Here is an 18782-nt window from a genome sequence, read left to right as displayed (position 1 = left end):
ATCCCCCTCTCATCCCTCCTCCCATTCCCCTCAGCCTTCCCCCTGACCCACCCCCCAATCCCTTCCTCCAAAAGGGTAAGGCCTCCTATGGGGAGTCAGCAAAGCCTGGTACATTCAGTTGAGGAAGACCAGGCCCCTCCTCCCTGTATTAAGGCTGAGCAAGGCATCCCACCATAGGTAATGGGCTCCAAAAAGCCAGCCTATGCACCAGATCCTGATCCCACTGCCAGGGGCCCCTCAAACAGACCAAGCTACACAACTGTCTCGCTTATGCAAGGGCCCAGTCTGGTCCCATGCAGGTTCCACAGCTGTCGGTCTAAAGTTTGTGAGTTCCTATGAGCTTGGTTCAGTTGTCTCTGTAGGCTTCCCCATCATGTTTTTGATCCCCCTTGCTCATATAATCCCTCTTCTCTCTCTTCGACTGAACTCCCAGAGCTCAGCTTGGTGCTTGGTTGAGGATCTCAGCTAGGATTTTTTTTTTTTAATGAAAGAGAAGATAGAAGAGGAAGGAGGACAAGGAGGAGGAGGGGGAGTAGGGGGGAGGAGGAGGGGGAGGAGGAGGAGGAGAATCTACTCTAATTGAAAGACAGTATTAACACAAACCACAAATGATCAATGTGCAGAGAATAAGAGACTTCCAAATACTCATCCCTATATTACTTCCCTTTAAGGCCCAGAGGTCTACATGGAAGAAGCCACAAAAAGATCGTAAGAGCCAGAGGTGGTGGATGACTTCAAGGAAACAGTGTTTTCTGGCCACAGCATGGAAAGCACACATATGAACTCACAATGATTATCATAGTATGGAAAAAAATATGTGTAGGCTCAAACCTGACAAAATCCCAGCACAGAGGAGTGGAGATGGACAGGAAGTCCCCCCACCAACCATCCCCTGCCCACCTCCCGGGCTGAGGGCTGTCGGGAGAGGAAAAGTCAGTTTTCTTTGATGTTGTGACATCTGGTGTGCTGATCACACGCCAGGGTGGGCCCCACACCCAGAGGTAGCTGAACACAAAGTGGACTCAATGGGTGAGAGAGAAAGGTGGGGGGGAATCAGAGAGATGGAGAACTTGAAGTTGGGTGGCTAGAGAGGCAGAAATAGGTGAGGATCTGGAAGGGGATTGGGAGGGAAAGAGTATCACTAAAATGCATTGTAAAAATTCTCAAAGAATTCATAAAAAGCATTATTTAAAGAAAACAACACCAAAAGAAATAAATGCTGTGACCGTGTGTGGAGACTGCTTGTTGCAGAAAGACGGGGATGAGATTGAGTCAGTGAGCAACATGGGCAGAGTTTACTATTAATGTGTAGTGATATTGTGCTCCCCAATATATTGTGCACCTTAATAAACTTATCTGGGGTCAGAGAACAGAACAGCCACTAGATAAACGTAGAGACCAGAAAATGGTGGCACACGTGCCTTTAATCCTAGCATTCCAGAGGCAGAGATCCATCCGGATCTCTGTGAGTTCAAAGCCACACTGGAAACAACCAGGCATGGTTACACATGCCTGTAATCCCAGGAAGTGATGGCAGGAAGCAGAAAGGTATATAAGGCCTGAGGACTAGGAATTAGAGCCTGGTTAAGCTTTTAGGCTTTTAAGCAGCAGTTCAGCTGAGGTCCATTCGAATGAGGACACAAAGGCATCCAGTTTGAGGAAACGAGATCAGCTGAGGAATTGGCGAGGCGAGGTTAGCTGTGACTGGTTCTGTTTCTCTGATCTTTCAGCATTCACCCCAACACCTGGCTCCGGGTTTGTTTTTATTAATAAGACCTTTTAAGATTCGTGCTACATTAATGACACCATGGAAGTGGTCAGCATTGTTGGTTATGAGACTGGCGTGATAGTGATAAAAAAACTGGAGAGGAAGAAACAGAGGTGGGGGGAGGTGGAAAATTTAAAATAGGAAAGAAGAAAGTTCTTTTTTAAAAAGGGCACATGCTGAGGTTTGCAGGGGTGAGGTAAGATACCTGAGATTTGCTTCAAAAACATTTCAGGAAAACATGGCAGATAAAGCAAGAATTCTGTCCAGAAGTTTTGTAAGTAGTTGTTGTTTTGTTTTATGTTGTGGGCCCCAGGGATCGAACCTAATACTTTGCAAATGCTAGGATGTACTCTATCAGGAAACAGCATCCCTAGCCTTATTAAAAATTGTTACTGGTAATTTTATACACATGAATAATACATTGAGAACCAATAAACAAATGTGCTCTGAGAAACACACACACACACACACACACAGACATGCACATATGCACACATACACACACACACATGCACACTCACACACATGCTCGCATGCAGATATAAACAAAGAGGTCAGCCTATTAGCATTCACTTAAGGCAAGCAGAGTGTTTCTCTGAGTCACTGAAAATAGTTGTTTTCCCTCTATACTTCAAGATAATCAAACCTAAAGAACTTTAGGACAGGCAGTTCACATATGGTGAAATATGGTTTTTGAAAAAAATATGATTTCTTTGAAAATGCACTGATTTTGGTGAGGGTTGAGGACTGTTGGCCTTGGATTTGCCACATAGAACAAGTGGGGCTGCCTTCTCTCAGGTAATGTGGGGACCCCCCGCAGAGCATGTGTAGAAATGCAAATTCCTCACATTGACCCTAGACTTGTAGAATCAAGGGACTCCTGGCCCAGCAATCCTGTTCCAGGAAGCTCGGCAGCCGAGTCTGTGCACACCGTGAGAGCCACTATTCAATGTCCAGGCAAGTTCAGTTCAGAGAACATAGCAACTCTGCAGGTCCCTGAGTGGGCCATTTAGCACCATGCTGAAGGAATACACAGGTTTGTCCAGTGGTGATGCCTCCCTCTGATCATGTTTCATGACTTGGTTGGAAAGTATGGTTAGCAATTATCCTTTACTACAGACCTGGCCAGGACTTAATGTTCTTAAGGGGTTTAAATCTGGTTGCCAACCTGTGTGCATTTAACGTGGAGCTCATTCATGCAACCAAATGCAGTCCCTGACTTGACTGGCTGAGTTGGGAACACCATCCCTTGAGTGTTACGTGTTTAAGCGTTAGCTATAGAGTACTTGGCAGAGTCTCCTGGTCTCAAGAGATTGGATTTAATCCATTCCTTGGCAGGCTCCCACTCAGGCATTTTTGTTTGTTTGACTAATTGTTCTATGCATAATTTGAGATCGCAGGCAATGAAATTAGCAGAAGCCTGTGCTTAAAAGGGAAAATTGTTCTCTCCTGGTCTCAGTGAGAAGTGGGAAGTTTTGCTCTGCAAGAAAAATACCATATTTTCTAAAGAAATCAGAAACTCCCTTTGGAAATAAAATTCGTCTAATATAATTAATTGATCACTAACTGCCAAGTGAACAAGAAAAGAAGAAAGTCACACCTGACAATTTCATAGATTTAGGAAGGCAGCTCTGACTGGGCTGAGCTGGGCCACTGGAGGTCCATGGAATCAAGTCTCTACTTTGGAGAAAAACCAGACTAGACCAGCCTTTACCCCTAGAGACATGGCCAACTGCTTAAACCTACATTTGTACCTGCTTACCAAGATGGAGTTGGGGTTCTAACATTTTCCACGTGGAAGCTGGTTTCTTAGTAAATAACATTCCATTGGGAAGGGTGAAAAGAGTGTTGCTCTGGTATCCTGACAGTGCTAGCCGAACCCCAACTTAATATTTTCCTCTGTTTGACCCGCTTTAGCATTCTCGTTCTCTTAGTTTCCATGTCCTCATTTCCAAAACAAGACTAACACCCAGATTGCGAGGCTGCATGAAGTTACACACATAGACAGACAAAACTCTGCTCATGTAAACATTACCTGGCATATATTGAATACCTGGTAAATATCAAAATAATGCTAACATAACATGGAAATCCTGTTTGACTTCACTAGCCTGCTAATGTGCGAACTCCATGATCACAATAGGCCTTCCCAAGGGCAACCCCATTTTCAGTATCAACTTCTGTATTCATTATTTTTTTCTGTAATAAACACCATAACCAAAGGCAGCGTAAGGTATAATGAGTTTATTTGGACTTGTGGTTCCAGAGGGAGAGTCCATAATAGTGGCAAAGGCCATGACAGCAAGTGGCAGGCCTGGGGACAGGAGATGAAAGCTAAGAGGCCACATCTCAGGCTGCATATACAGGAAACAGAGAGAGCAAGTGGGGGTGAAGCTAAAAACTCTGAAAGCCTCCCACCTCGGTGATGTATTTCCTCCACTGAGGCTCCATATCACCAAAGTTCCATGTCCTCTCCCACACAGCACCACAAACTGGTGATCAAGTGTTCAAACACATGAGCCTTTGGGAGACATTGTTCATTCACACCACCACAACCTTCATGGATGGTCATGATGAGCACAGGATTAAGACACTGTCTAGGAGACCACCCATCATCCACTGTTGTAGTTTTTTTTTTTTTTTTTTTCAAGACAGGGTTTCTCTGTGTAGTTTTGGTGCAATTCCTGAATCTTGCTCTGTAGACCAGGCTGGCCTCGAACTCACAAAGATCCACCTGGCTCTGCCACCTGAGTGCTGGGATTAAAGGCAAGCGCCACCACTGCCCGGCTGCAGAATATTATTTTAAGATGTGTTGTGTTTGTTTATGTTGCATTTGTTTAACTCTGTGAAGCTGTGTTACTGTGCCTGTCTAAAACACCGATGGTCTAATAAAGAACTGAATGGCCAATAGCAAGGCAGGAGAAAGGATAGGTGAGGCTGGCAGGCAGAGAGACTATATAGAAGGAGAAATCTGGAAGGAAGAAGGAACAAGAGAACAAGGAGAGGAGGACTTCAGGGGTCAGCCACCCAGTCACCCAGTTAGCCATGGAGTAAGAGTGAAAGTAAGATATACAGAAGTAAGAAAAGGGAAAAGCCCAGAGGCATAAGGTAGATGAGATAATTTAAAGTTAAGAAAAGCTGGCAAGAAACAAGCCAAGCTGAGGCCAGGCATTTATAATTAAGAATATGCCTCCGTGTGTGATTTATTTGGGAGCTGGATGGCAGGTCCCCCAAAAGAGCAAAAACAACCAACCACAATCCTCCACATATTTTTACTCTCAGCTCACCGTGACTCACTTCTTTGTTCTGAAAGTGTTTACCATGTGGTTTCTCCCAAACATTACACCATTGACTCTTACCACCCTCACTCACTACCCTCTGTATTCCCTCCCTCCCCGTCCATCAAGGGGCGTTCACTTTGTTTAAAAAAAAATGTTTATTTTAGTATTTCTTTCCATCACAAATTTAACTTGCCTTTGCAGTGCTAATATTTTCAGTGTGACTATTAATATTTGTGTTATGTCCTACTTACAAATCTACAGAGATTTTTAAGAAGATACAGCACTTCACATCTTGCTTGTAAGCCCTATTAATTTGAATATGGATGACAAATTTAATGTTATTTTTTAGAATGCTGTATTCATTGCAAAGGGGTTGCAATAATATAGAAATGGCCCGATATGAAATAAATACCCCTTTCTTGATATGCATATGCTCGCATAAGCTTATAGTAAGGCTTCAGTTCCTAGTGGCAGTGATATTCATTTTGGCTTCTGGACTTTAATGTTCTGTCTTTGGAGGAACCACTCTTATTCCTTATGGAGTTGATAAGTACAACGAATATTCCTGAAGGCAAAATCCAAAATATTGACAACTTATTTCTCCAGCCTCCCTCATAGCCAGGATGGAAGCCTATGCCACCCAGCTATGCCTAAACTATGAATAGACTATTGATGCCAAAACAAAGGGACTTGGAGTGCCCTGTCATCCCTATGACAGTGGGTCAGTGTCTTCGTCTCCAGAAGGATTTGGGGGCCATAGCTTTGAGTGTTTCTTCTTGCTTGTCCACAGATCAATTTTCAGGCCTTATGATGATTCATGAACTACTCCCTGTCCTTCCAAAAGCTTTTCTCCACTCAGCCACAAACGGCCTCAATTGTTTTTTTGGTTTTTTTTTTTTTTTTTTTTTTTTTTTTTTTTTTGTGTGTGTGTGTGTGTGTGTGTGTGAAGAACCCTGATGAATATGGTACATGCTATTATATGAAATTCAATATTTTAAAAACAGCTACCACATCCACTATACTTTAAGGGGCAGTTAGATTGGTAAACTATCTGTCTGTTCCAAGTGGCCATTACTGCTTCTAACAAAACCTCCCCAGGTCTTAGTGGCTTTAAACATTAATTGATTATATTTCATTGTCTTGAGGTGGGTCCAGCCATATGGCTTCCTCTTTGGATTTCACAAAGGTGTAGACAGGTAGTGTTTGTTTCTGGGATCACCTGGATCCTGGCCCGGGCAGATCATCCAAGGAGATTCCTTGAGTTCTGCGCCCCATTCTTGTCCTCTCCCTTCCCACAGAATGTCTCATCTCTTCTCATTTCTTGAGGCTTCTCAAAGTAGTCACACAGGACACCTGGATTTCAACAGACACAATATACCCAGGCCTGACTCAGCATTCTTTCCGCATTCTTTTGGTCAAAGCAGCCATGAAACATGCCTGGGCTCCAAGGGCACGGTGAGCTAGAAAACCAGACTTTAGCTCTTGAAATGGGAGTGTCATGGTCACACAGCCACTGCCGGAGAGAGTTCTGTAGCCATCTTCTGGAAACACAGTCTTACTCTCTGAATGGATGGGTGGCATTCGGGGATTTATAGAGAAAACATTCAGTGACATGAGTTTTTAACAGCGCAGTGACCATCCTTTGGCATCCACAGGACGTTATACGCTGAAGTGTTCAGTGGCCTGGCTGGTAAAGGTAGGCCCTAGAGTCTCAAGGCAGCCACTCCCTCTGCCTACACATCCAGTCCTAATCTCACTTTTCAGCAGTTTGGGGACCCAAAGAGTTTTGGAGCCTGAGAGCACAGTCATTGGCTCTCTCTCTCGCTCTCTCTCTCTCTCTCTCTCTCTCTCTCTCTCTCTCTCTTTCTCTCTCTCTCTCTCTGTCATTGGTTTTGGTTTTGGTTCTTTCTATGACTTTGAAAAATCAACCAAGGAAAGAAGTCTGCAGTCAGTCCCCTAGCCAGCCACACTTCAGGAGCTGGGCATGGTGGTGCACGCTTTTAATCTCAGCTCTCTGGACGCAGAGGCAAGCAGATCTCCGTGAATTTGAGGCCAGACTGATCTACACAGTGAGTTTCAGGACAGTCAGAGCTACATAGTGAGACCATGTCTCAAAAATAAATGAACAAACTAAGGAAATAAAGAGGGTGATCAATAGACTGTTGAACTTCAGCAGGTTCCCCAGTGATGTACACACTGAGGGGGGGCTGTCTAGGAAAAAGGATAGCATCTCATTTTGGTTAGAGACCAAGAGTATGTCTGAACACAGCTTGACTGAGCACAGTGGCCGCTCAGGCAAATGTTCTATTTACTTTCCCATCAGGCAGGTCCTTTCTTCGGCTCTACTTTAGGGATGCGGCGCATGTAACTGTGCATCTGGCGTCTAATATCTGAGGACTGGAGACTATCTTTTGTTAAGATTTTTTGTTAAGATTTATTTTTGTGGGGGAAGAGGGTGGGCGGGAGGGGGGAGAACAAGGGAATTCGTGGCTGATGTGTAAAATTAATTAAATTATAAAATAAAAAAAGATTTATTTTTGCTTTTGTTGATTGTGTGTGTGTGTATGTGTGTGTGTGTGAGTGTGTGTGTGAGTTGTGTGTATGTGTGTGTATGTGTGTGTATGTATGTGTGTGAGTGTGTGTGTGAGTGTGTGTATGTGTGTGTGTATGTGTGTGTGTGTATGTGTGTGTGTGTATGTGTGTATGTATGTGTGTGTGTGTGTGTGTGTGTGTGTGTGTGTACATGTGCTCATGCATGAGGGTGTCACTGGAGGTGAGAGGAGGGTGGTGTTGGATGCCCTGGAGCTGGAGTTACAGGTGTTTGGGAGTCTCTTGTTGTGAGCACAGGGAACCGCACGCCCGTCATCTCTCCACTGCTGAAGCATCTCTCCAGCCTCCAGACCGTCTTGCTTGTTTTGTTATTTTGACTCGTTGCTTTAAGGCTCTGTGGACTCCCCTAGAGCAGGTACCCGACTGCGATGCTGCACCAGCTAGTCTGGATGGAGCTCCTATCAGTCTGTTCACCCTGGTGTCTCCCCAAGGTGGAGCAGAAATGTGTCCTATCCTAAGGGTTCAGTTGTTACAGCCTGCATCTTGTCAAGGCAGGGCTCCTATGAAATCTTTATGGTCTTAGTACCTAATAGCAGTTCCCTCTTCACAAAAGCCCGTTGTCTTACCGCAACACACAGGCGCAGTCTCTGTGTGGCTGTCATCAGCATTGATTAGTTACTCCATAGCTTTCAATGGTTAAAAAACCCAAATCAGATCAGCTTATGGCAAACAGCAAATTTATGGGCTCAGAAAGCTGGAAGGCCCTGGGGCTGGGCTGGCTTCCAGCTTGGATAGATTTAGTAGCTTAGACTGTTGTTAGCAATCAATTGATCTCCTCCATTTGCTGCAGACTGCTTGGGTTCTAGCCTTAGGCACCCCCAGGCTGGCCCTTCTCCGAGGCTGTAGTTGAGCTCAAGAAGGAGAAGTATTGTCAACTGTCTGATTGGATCTCTGAACCAATCACTATAGACAGAGGAACACACAGCACCTTTAATAGCTCAGGCCTGAATCCTGCCTTCTGTCCAGGACCAGGGAAAGACTCCAGTAGGAAGAGGGGTCCTGAGGGACAGGAGCTGCCACCGGGGTAGGGGAGAGGCTGTGTGGTGGCAAGAACAACCATCCACGCTACTGTTATCACCGTCAGAGTTATTTTTAAACTACCACATTATATGTGCTTCCGTTTAATCCCTGGTTGTACCTGGCCCATGGCAACTACATGATACACGCGGAGGCAGTGGGGTTTTTCTTAATGACAAACATTAGTTCAGCCTTGTAAACTGCCAGCCAGCCAGGGTTGCCAAGAGTCAAGTGCTTAAGAGAAAGGAAGCATTACTCCCTCGAAGCATAAATAATGCATCCTATCTTTGAGCAGTTCCTCGAGCCTTTATTATTACATTGTTTTGATCACCTAGGCAGCGTTTGCACATGCTATAAAGTGGAGTACATTTTATATCACTATATAAGTGACGAGTCTCTCCCTAGGAGAACAAATCAGTCTCACATCACTCCCAGCCGAGCTGGAATGCATCCAAAGTGCACTTTCAGACGCTGTGGGTCCACCTCCATGCTGGTTCCTCATGTCTAAGGAGGAGGCTCTTCTGCCCTCTGGGGGTGAGGGCAGAGGGGAGAAGCTGGAGAAGAAAGGCAAGAAGAAGCTGGCCGTTGTGCAGAGGTGACATATTTTTCTTAGTGTCTTTCCATCCCTGACTTACCTTTTCTAACTTCTAAATAAGGGGAGCTATCCAAGGCCATTTACAGAAGACAAGAAGACATGCAGAGACAATTATGCAAGTGGACATTTTGTCCAGAGATCGTGCTAAAAACGGCAGATAGCTGGTACCATTCTGGGCACTTAGACCCAAGTTAATTCATAACCAGTATCACTGTGGATGCATAGACCAGACTTAACTCATTACATGCATTCTTGGGAAATAATTCTCACACAGCCTCAGCTGAGAAAGGCTGAGTTGGACATCTGTGCACTGGGATCTTGTCTGCTGCAGAAAAGAAGTTAGTGATTTATCCAGAAATGTACACACACAAATGTATACACTATGCTCAACGTATATAGAATACATAGCATCTGGGTATATGTCAGTGTATAAAAATACATGTTCTATATCTTTCAGTCTATGTGTTGTATACATGATACATGTATAGGGCTATCCATGCATATGGGCATTATTTTAACTTGAGAAAGAATGAGCAGTGGCGGCCTCCCTAACATGAAGGAAAGAAGGAAACCCTTTTCTCGGTATTCTGGCTTCTCCCTTGCTGCTGAAGGAGTGCCACAAGAGCCCAGTGTGAGCAGAGAAAGGCAATGTGATCAGCTTCGACCTCCAGCCTCTCTCCTTCTTAGGGCTCTCCTCACAGGCAAGGGCAGGTGCTTTCTCTTCAGAAGCATCTTTGGGTGCCTCTGCCTTGCAGCTGTGACTGAGTCTCCAAGCGTTGTGGAGGTGAGCCAGTGAATCTGTGGAGAAGCACCGTCCCTGTCACCTCCTGCCTGCCCAAGATGGCAGACCCTCTAGCTGGGAAGAGGCACCCTTGTTCTGTGAGAGGTTGAATATAAACAATTCCTTCCTTATTGCTACTCAACATCCTTATTGGCTCCCAACATCCACATCTGGCAGCTCACCAGCTCCTGTAACTCCAGCTACACTGATACCCTCTTCTTGTCTACACACACACACACACACACACACACACACACACACAAACACAAACACACACACACACAGGCACACACATACACGTACACACACAGGCACACACACACACACAGATGCACATAATTTTAAAACAAAACACATCTTAAATAAAACAAAACCATAATGCTTTCTCTCTAGATACATCAAAATACTCTCCTGAAGACAATTTCTAAAAAGAAGAGTAGGAGAGAAGACTAGTAAGATGGATCAGTGGCAGAGACTCTGCCTCGCATGTAGAAGACCCTGGGTTCAAACCCTAGCAACACACACAGACACACAGAGATACACACACATGCACACGAGCATGCACACAAGCACGCACACACACGCACGCACGCACACATGCACTTGCGCACATCAGTCACAGAGCTGGGAAGCAATCCAAAGCTTGATTTTATAATGCACCGAGAAGAAGTGATCTATTGCGCCAGTTAATGTCCGTGAGCGTTTTTCTTTCCTCTCTCCACTGCCTGCTTCCTAGAGGTAATTTAGCAAAATCCAGCTCTGAGAAAATGTAATCAATCAGGGCTACACTGTGAGATTTTTCTCTGAGATGGCAGTATGGTAAGCAATTTTTCAAAGATGTTTTTTTTTTCATTAGAAAGAAGATGGGGATTTGGGAATCAAGCGGGAACACAGAGACTGACAAGGAGATACATCAACACTGCTAGAGCAAACAATGAGTCACTGGGTCTCCACAGCCTGACACCCTCCCCCGAGGAAGCTGCTCCTGGACTTTGCAACATTTTGTGTTTGTGAACAGCAGATAGGTTTAGAAATATTATTTCAATAAACAGTGGATTTGCTTTATTCTTGTTTCGAGTCCTAAGGTCTGGCCTCCAGGCTCGGCTTGGGAATGGATTTTATTAATAAAAGCTGTCCAAATAGTCTACAGTGAAAATATTTGCTCAATTCTTCTCTTTCCTTTTAAATTAAAAGTGAAGTGGTCTATTTCATCATACAAGCCTGCCTGACCAAGGAGAAGATAAAATTTACCTTCTGCTCTTCGGTTCTAGCGTGAAATATTTGCTTTCTCATGAAATGAACTCAGATGGCTATTTAAAATCAGAGCGAATAACATCACCAGTCAGATGGAAAAGAGTTCCTTCCCCTACCCTTAGATCTTTCTTCTCCATCCCTAGTTTTTTTTTTTTTAATTGAAAAAAAATCAGCAAAAAAGCAAAAGAAGAAAATATAAGAAAAAAGAGCAGCATGAAAATATGTCCAGTTTTCCTTGACTGGATTGCTGCTGGTGAGAAACGTGTGTGCGCGACCCTGAGCCCCGATTCCTTTCCTGATTCAGTTGGCATTTGTTAAGTACACACGGTAGTGGTTACGTGACACAGGCAGAGGAAGGTTCGGGGAGCCATCGTGGATGCAAAGTTCAAAAGACTGCAGGACCCAAGCGAGTGTCATGAGTATGTTCACATGACGGAGACAACCCATCGACCACGGTCAGCAGACAACCGCCTGCCCTGTCTAAAGCTTCCGCCTGCGACTTTGAGAACTAGCCTAGCCTGCTGTGGGTTTCTACTTCCCTTTCTGAAGCAGGGAAGAGAAAGTCAGCTCTTAGGGAAGAGGAAGCCTGGAAGACTGAACGGGAGGAATTCAATACCAAGGGAAAAGATGGTGTAAACTGAGGAAGTGTTGGGGATACATGCAGGATGAGGTGTGGGGACCACTGTGCAGAGGCAAATCTTGCCAGATGTGTGTAGCTCTTCATGAAGCTTCATGCTTCCCTAGGGTGCCATGGCCCTGAAATGGCCCTGCCTGTCCCGGTGCCGCTCTGGCCCAAACCTAGAAAGCATTATTCCTGACTTCCTTTTTCTCTTTGATCTCAGGGAAAGATTCAGATTTTGTGGCAACTGAGTCATGTACAGAGATGGGAATGCGCGGCTTCTTTTGAAAAGGGAGGTGGGCTGCAAAATTGGGTTGAAAAATGTATTTCTTTTGGATGAGCAAGTACAAGTGGCATTCCCTCCAGAGTAAGATTGCTATATGCCGCTCTGTAGACCACACTTCAGAACGACTGTTGTGCTACATTTAAAAATGTCCCCCAAGCCAACTGTTCCTCCCGACTGTCACCACTACACCTCTGGATGGGAAGGATAGTGCGATCTGATTTTAGATCTGCTTGTAGCAGATCACAGCGTGAGAGAGTGTCGGAACCCAGGACTCCACGTAAGCAAGTCTGAAGGGCATTTTCTTGATTGACAGTTGATATGGGAGGGCCCAGCTCACTGTGGGCAGTGCCACCCCTGGGCACGTGGTCCTGGATAGTGTCAGAAAAAAGACTAATCAAGGCCAGGGGAGAAAATCATTAAGGGACACTCCTCCCTGGTCTCTGCTGGTCTCTGCATCAGTCGTGACTCCAGGTTCTTGCCTGGAGTTCCTGTCTCGACTTCTCGGGATGATGGATTATAGAACGAAAAAAACGCATTTCTCCCCAAGTTGCTTTTGATCCTGGTGTTTTATCACATCTATAGAAATCCCAACTGAGCCGTTGTTGTTGTTGTTGTTGTTGTTGAGTTAGCATGGCAGCTCAGGGAGGATGTTGAGATCTCAACAAAGAACAACCCCTTGCAGAACACGCCTGCAGAGGGCAGGTAACCAACAAGGCCGGGGCAGGAATGGTGGGTCTTGGAGCAGGACCTGTATCTCTGGTCCTTCAGAGTTAGAGCAATGGGAACCCACGCAGGTTCCCCTGCCCGTGGCAAGGTCTGTCTCTGGAATAGTCTTCCCTTCCTTGCAAGTGTCTAAGACCCATTCCCGGCCAGAGCTGGATCTGACTGAGTCTTTAGGCTTCTTCCTCTCAAGAGAGTGCGGGCATCTGGGAGCCGGCCCCTGGTTAGTGCTGCCATCTCAGGGAGCCAGACTCCCATCAGGAATCCCTCCAGGAAGCCAGGCTCCCATCTGACCTTTTCCTTCTCCTCTGGCACCAACAAGCAACCAGACACTCCTGTCTCTCCAGGGCCTGGGGAACCCGGGGGCTCTGATTGGATGCATGTGCAGCCAAATGAGGTGTGAAATGGGACCAATCAGGAGAGAGTTGTCACACCAAAGAGAAGAAAGAGCCCAATCAGGTCCTCAGCTCTATCCCTTTTCCCCAGTCCCTGGGAGGGGACTTCTGAAGGTTTGGCCAGTGCTGTGCTAGCCAGGGATTTGAGCTTGCTCTTGGCTGTTGGCTATCAAGGACTTCATCTCAGGTTGCCCTGACTAAAGCTGTAATTTCCACCTAGAGCTGTCCCAACTTTTGCTATAGGCTTTCAAACACAGTTTGCTGTATTGGGAGTTCTTGCGTGCGTCTGCAAAACCTGGCGTGTGTGTGTGTGTGTGTGTGTGTGTGTGTGTGTGTGTGTGTGTGTGATTCCCCTTGATTCCAGGACACCTGGCTTTCAGAAGGCTGTCAACTCTGGTATCACTGCCTGTCCAGTCAATTGTGCTCATGGGCTGTCAAACTGGTTACAGAAGCTGTGTGTTATGTGGTTTCTGCTTGAAGATCTGACAGCCTTTGTACCCAGGGTTCTCAGTCATGGCTGCTGCTGCAGATCTCAGACCAATATTGGGAGCCTCCTAGTGCTCTGGTCAGCTAGGATCGCCACTGGGGGCCTCTCTTGACCACTACAGTCAGGAGGCAGGACCTTCTGTGGTGACTAGGTCATAAGGACAAAATCCTTATGACTGGAAAAATTCCCCTATTACCCCTCCACCCTGGCATGGGGTTGGAAAGATGGCTCAGCAGTTAAGATCACTGGCTGCTCTTCCAAAGGACCTCGGGGTTGATCACTAGCACCCACATAGTGGCTAACAGCAGTAGGTAACTCGTGTCTCAGGAGGTCTGTCGCCCTCTTCTGGCCTATATGGGTACTGCATCCAGGTGGTGCAGGCAAACTATCCATACACATAAAAATTACTCTCAAAACAGATTTTTTAAAACCACCCCAAAGCTCCTTCCCTGCTTCTGTAAAGGTATTGTGAAACAGCATGTGTGTAGGAAGTAGCTCCTGCCAGACAACAAGCTGCCAGTACCTTCAGTTTTAGACTTCCCAGACCCAAGAGCTATGAAAATCATTTTCTGTTGTTTCTGTTGTTTGTCCACACATTTTGCTTTTAAGAACCCGTGTGAAATATGGTTGCAGGTGGGTTTATGTTTCTCCCTTGGAGCATTTGGCTAATACCTGTGTTGCTGTATGACTTACCGTCTGTTTGATGTGGGGTTACATCCTGGGCCCATCTATCCGTAGTCACGATGAGTAGTCATTTCCCAGGCTCCGCCCACACTGGGGTGCTCCTGATAACTGGGCAGTGCTGACTGGAACGCCAGAGGAGTGTGGTTCCCAGAACCACTCTCTCTCTTTCTCGGTTGCAACATGTTGCCTTCTCATCATAGATTAAATGTGCAAATTTGAGGCTTAAAAGAATAAATGTGGGTCAGGGGACCCATGCAGGAAGAAAGTGAATATATAACAAACAGCCACCTCTGGAAGGTTTTCTGTAGTTGCGTAACCGCACCGACTTTCTGTAACGCTCAGGTATTAGCATCGGTGCCTTACCTCATCGAACCCAGCGTGTGGGCCTCGGGGGTTTTAGAATCAAGCAGACTTGGCAGCCTCAGCTGCTCACTGCCCCTGCTGCAGTGCAGAAGTTCCATGGTACGTTCTTTCTTAAAACAGATACTGACACCTCCCTCCTAGGGTCTATGTGAAGAGAAAATGCTAGAAGGGCGCTTCCAGGATGTCCGAGGAGGATTGCAATAGGAGGTAGCTGATAGACTAGTTTAGGGAGCTGTGATAGTCTTGGTGATTAGCCTCCGGCACGTGACAGAAAAGCTTACTACTCACCAGAATGCTGGAGGGTTCTAGCCACTGAGTGCCACGACGAGGTCTCTCTGAATAATGTGTCTGTCTGTCTATCCCCTGGACCCTGCACAGCTGCTGGTCTCTTTCCCAGCTGCGGGAGATGCTTCCTGGTGCAATTATCTGATTATAGAGATGGAATACTCACCCTGGTTCTTTTTATAACCTTAACTCTCCATCTCATTAACATCTCAACAAAGAGATGTAATATTTAAGTAAGTTTCCCAGTTAGCCCTGTGCCCAGCGCATACCACACACCTGTTAACTCTGCCTCCTTCCCATCCCTTCTGTGTTTATCAATGGAAAAGTCAGGTTTGGTCCAAGTGATTGTTAAGTTGTCACTTGGGAGGAGGAGGCTGAAGAGGAACAACTGTTTCAACCAAGTTTACTCTCTTTAAATGTCCTTGAACATAAGAACCACGCAGGAAGCTTGTCCCTAGGGTCCCCAAGGTCAGCAAGATGGTTCAGCAAGTAAAGGCACCTGCCCTCCGGCCCACAGGTTGTCTTCTGAGTTCCCCATGCCCGATGTGGTGTGTACTTCTCTCCAGCCCCTCCCTTCACACACACACACACACACACACACACACACACACACACTCAGTAAAACCGTAACAAACTTTTTTTTTTGTTTGTTTGTTTGTTTTTTTTGTTTTTTTGTTTTGTTTTTTTGTTTTTCGAGACAGGGTTTCTCTGTGTAGCTTTGCGCCTTTCCTGGGACTCACTTGGTAGCCTAGGCTGGCCTCGAACTCACAGAGATCCGCCTGGCTCTGCCTCCCGAGTGCTGGGATTAAAGGCGTGCGCCACCACCGCCCGGCTTAACAAACATTTTTAATGGAAATGTAGGGTTTCCAAGCTCATGCCACAAAATCTCTAAGTGACTTTACCTGGGGTGGTGCCTAGTAATCTCCCTTGTTAAAGAACTCTCCATGAAGCTTCCTGACGCGGAGGACACAGTGACAACATTTTGAGAAGTGCCGTCTTAAATGTACCAGAGTCTTTGGGTGCCAATTATCTAACATTACTTATTTCTATTTCTTGTTTATCTTTTCACATGCCAAAATTTTTCTTTTCAAAATGAGATGGAGGACAATGGCCAAAGGATCACAGCTGTGTGTGTGTGTGTGTGTGTGTGTGTGTGTGTGTGTGTGTCATGGGGGGTGGTGAGGAGAGCAGCAACTCTCCTGAATGTCAGAATTCTTACTTAGGAACCAGCTATGTGCAGAACAGACACAGCCAGTTAAAGATGCTCCCCCAGCAATTAAGAGACTCTAACTTGGTTTGAGAGAAGGGGGGGGGGGAGATTTTCTGACTCAAAGTTCCCAGGGAAAAAAAATCAAAAGCTTACCAAAAATAATGATTAAGACATTTACCAAATCACAACAACTACAATAAAAAACCAACAAAAAACCTAAAACAAACAAACAATAACAACACTGATCTATGATGTTGTCGATGAGATTTTGCTTGTCAGAAGTGGTTCTTAATCTGAACGAAAATTGACATTCTGGTTCTAATTATGGTAACTAATCAGTAATTTTGAATCCCCAGTGTTAGGTTTCTCCACCTAGGCAATGAGCCAAATTAAGCCGAACTAAGAGTCCAGTTTTAATGAGCAAAGCATTCCTGGGTGATCTTGGGGGAAGGAGAAGTCACATGTCAGGTCTATGGACCAGAGCTTAAATACCCTGTAGGGTGGTCTTGAGCAGCTCCAGGGGAGGAGCCATCACTAGGTGGGCTTTTTGAAAGGGGCAGGGTTTGTAGAGGATGGGGGTTGCTGAGGCAGAGCTTCCAACAGAACAGTAACTACAGTATCAGTACCTCTTGGACTGGAGCAGAGAAACCTCCTATGCAGAGGAAACTGATAACTCTTCACTCTCTTCATGGGCTCACATTGCACACGGCAGTGCCTGGTGAAGGATGTTCAGAAACCACTCAATCTTTTCTGCCGTGCTTGCTTACACATCTAATTTCCTGTCCCTCTGTCCGAAGTCATCAACTGAAAGTGACAGAATTCAGAAAGCTGTGGCCATGTCCTCAAGACGCACTGCAATTGCTGTGTGTCTTGGAAAGCGGTGGGTTTGAGAGAGCTCCACTACAGCACCTCATTAGCTAACACCTTGTAGGTGCCTGTCATGAAGTTTCACTCTCCATCAGGTATAGGTCTCCCAATGAATGTGCTACTGCAACCTAGTCCCACCAGCTACTGCTAAGAAAGGAAGGATTTCTCCACTAGCGTCTTTGTGTTCTTATGGGAAGTTCCCTATTCAGTATGCAAATCCATGAACATCCCTGGAATAGGCTCAGCAACAGACGTTGCCATGCTTCAGGATGGTGGGGTGGAAATAGCTTTGGGAGGCTGAATGCTCATATATCTCATAATATTGAGAGTGTTGGAAAGTAGCTGTGAATCAGGTTCCAAGCTGTTGTACCATTTATTGAAGAAGAGAACAGTAGCCTTCTTTAACTCGTGCGTCTCTCAAAGGTTTAATGAGTGTAATTTGCGCCTATTTTCAGCCTGGCTTCAAACAATTGAGTGCAATTAACCCGGCTCTGTTTAAAGGTGGGGGGAATTACCAAATCTGATAAGAAGGCAACATTCAGAACACAGGACTGAAAAAAAGTGTTGTTCTTTCTAGAGTCTGCTTTTGAGAGAAATGATCAGAAGGCCTGAAGTCTCCAGAGCGTCCTAATTGGAAGATGAGCATGGGGACAGGGACAAGGAATGGAAGACGTCCTGAACCAAGAAGATCGCCGGTCTACAGTCAGAGGGGGGAAACAATGCCCGTCCACCTGATGCTGTATAGACAGTTTTATATTCCCCTGAATCCTCTGAGGCAACAAAAAAGCCTTCCTCCATAGCTTATGGCAATTCCATCACTGAAAACCGTTTATGTGAGATGTTGATTGACAGCATCCTACAATATTTTTAAATAGGGAAAGCACAGCTCACTAATCAGTTTTAACCTGGGAAACAGCTGTGAGTGTCTATGCATGCCTCTTCTTTGTCCTTTGGAGACATACCTGCCCGCTCATCTGTCCATGACTCCTTCGTTATTCAGAGATCACGCCCCGAACCTGTCTCACACAGGTTGCTTACACATCTGACTGTCCATCCCCTTTATCCAAAATAAGCAAAGGAGGGCAGGGAAATCCAGACAGCTGTGGCGGTGGTTCCAAGATGCACTATGACTCCTCTGTGACTTGAAAAAAAGCACTGGCTTTAGAAAACCCGGATGTGAAGCAGGTCGGATTTTAGGAGTGTCTGGCCTCATTCTCAAGCCCCTTAACCTTCACATCAAGCCTGTATCTGCCATGCCCATTTTACAGAGAAAGAAGTGGAGGAGGAAGGCTAACTTACTCAAATCACTCAAGGTCACAGCTACAAGACTCAAGGTCACAGCTGCAAGCCAGGACTGGAATTCATGCCTCGAGTATAAAGTCTCTAGCACTGCCTAATCCAGATTAACTGAGCGTACATACTGGACTCCTTCATCCCAACAAGACCCTAGGTGGACCTGTTGTGGCTGCGCCTCGAGACCCCCAAGCAAGACCACCACAGAGCCAATATCCGATGCAAAACACAAAGGGGTTTATTACAAGTTTGAGCTTGGTCCACATC

The sequence above is a fragment of the Peromyscus eremicus genome, chromosome 19 (genome assembly GCF_949786415.1).
Source record: "Peromyscus eremicus chromosome 19, PerEre_H2_v1, whole genome shotgun sequence".
NCBI lineage: Eukaryota > Metazoa > Chordata > Mammalia > Rodentia > Cricetidae > Peromyscus > Peromyscus eremicus.
This window is presented reverse-complemented; position numbering follows the sequence as displayed.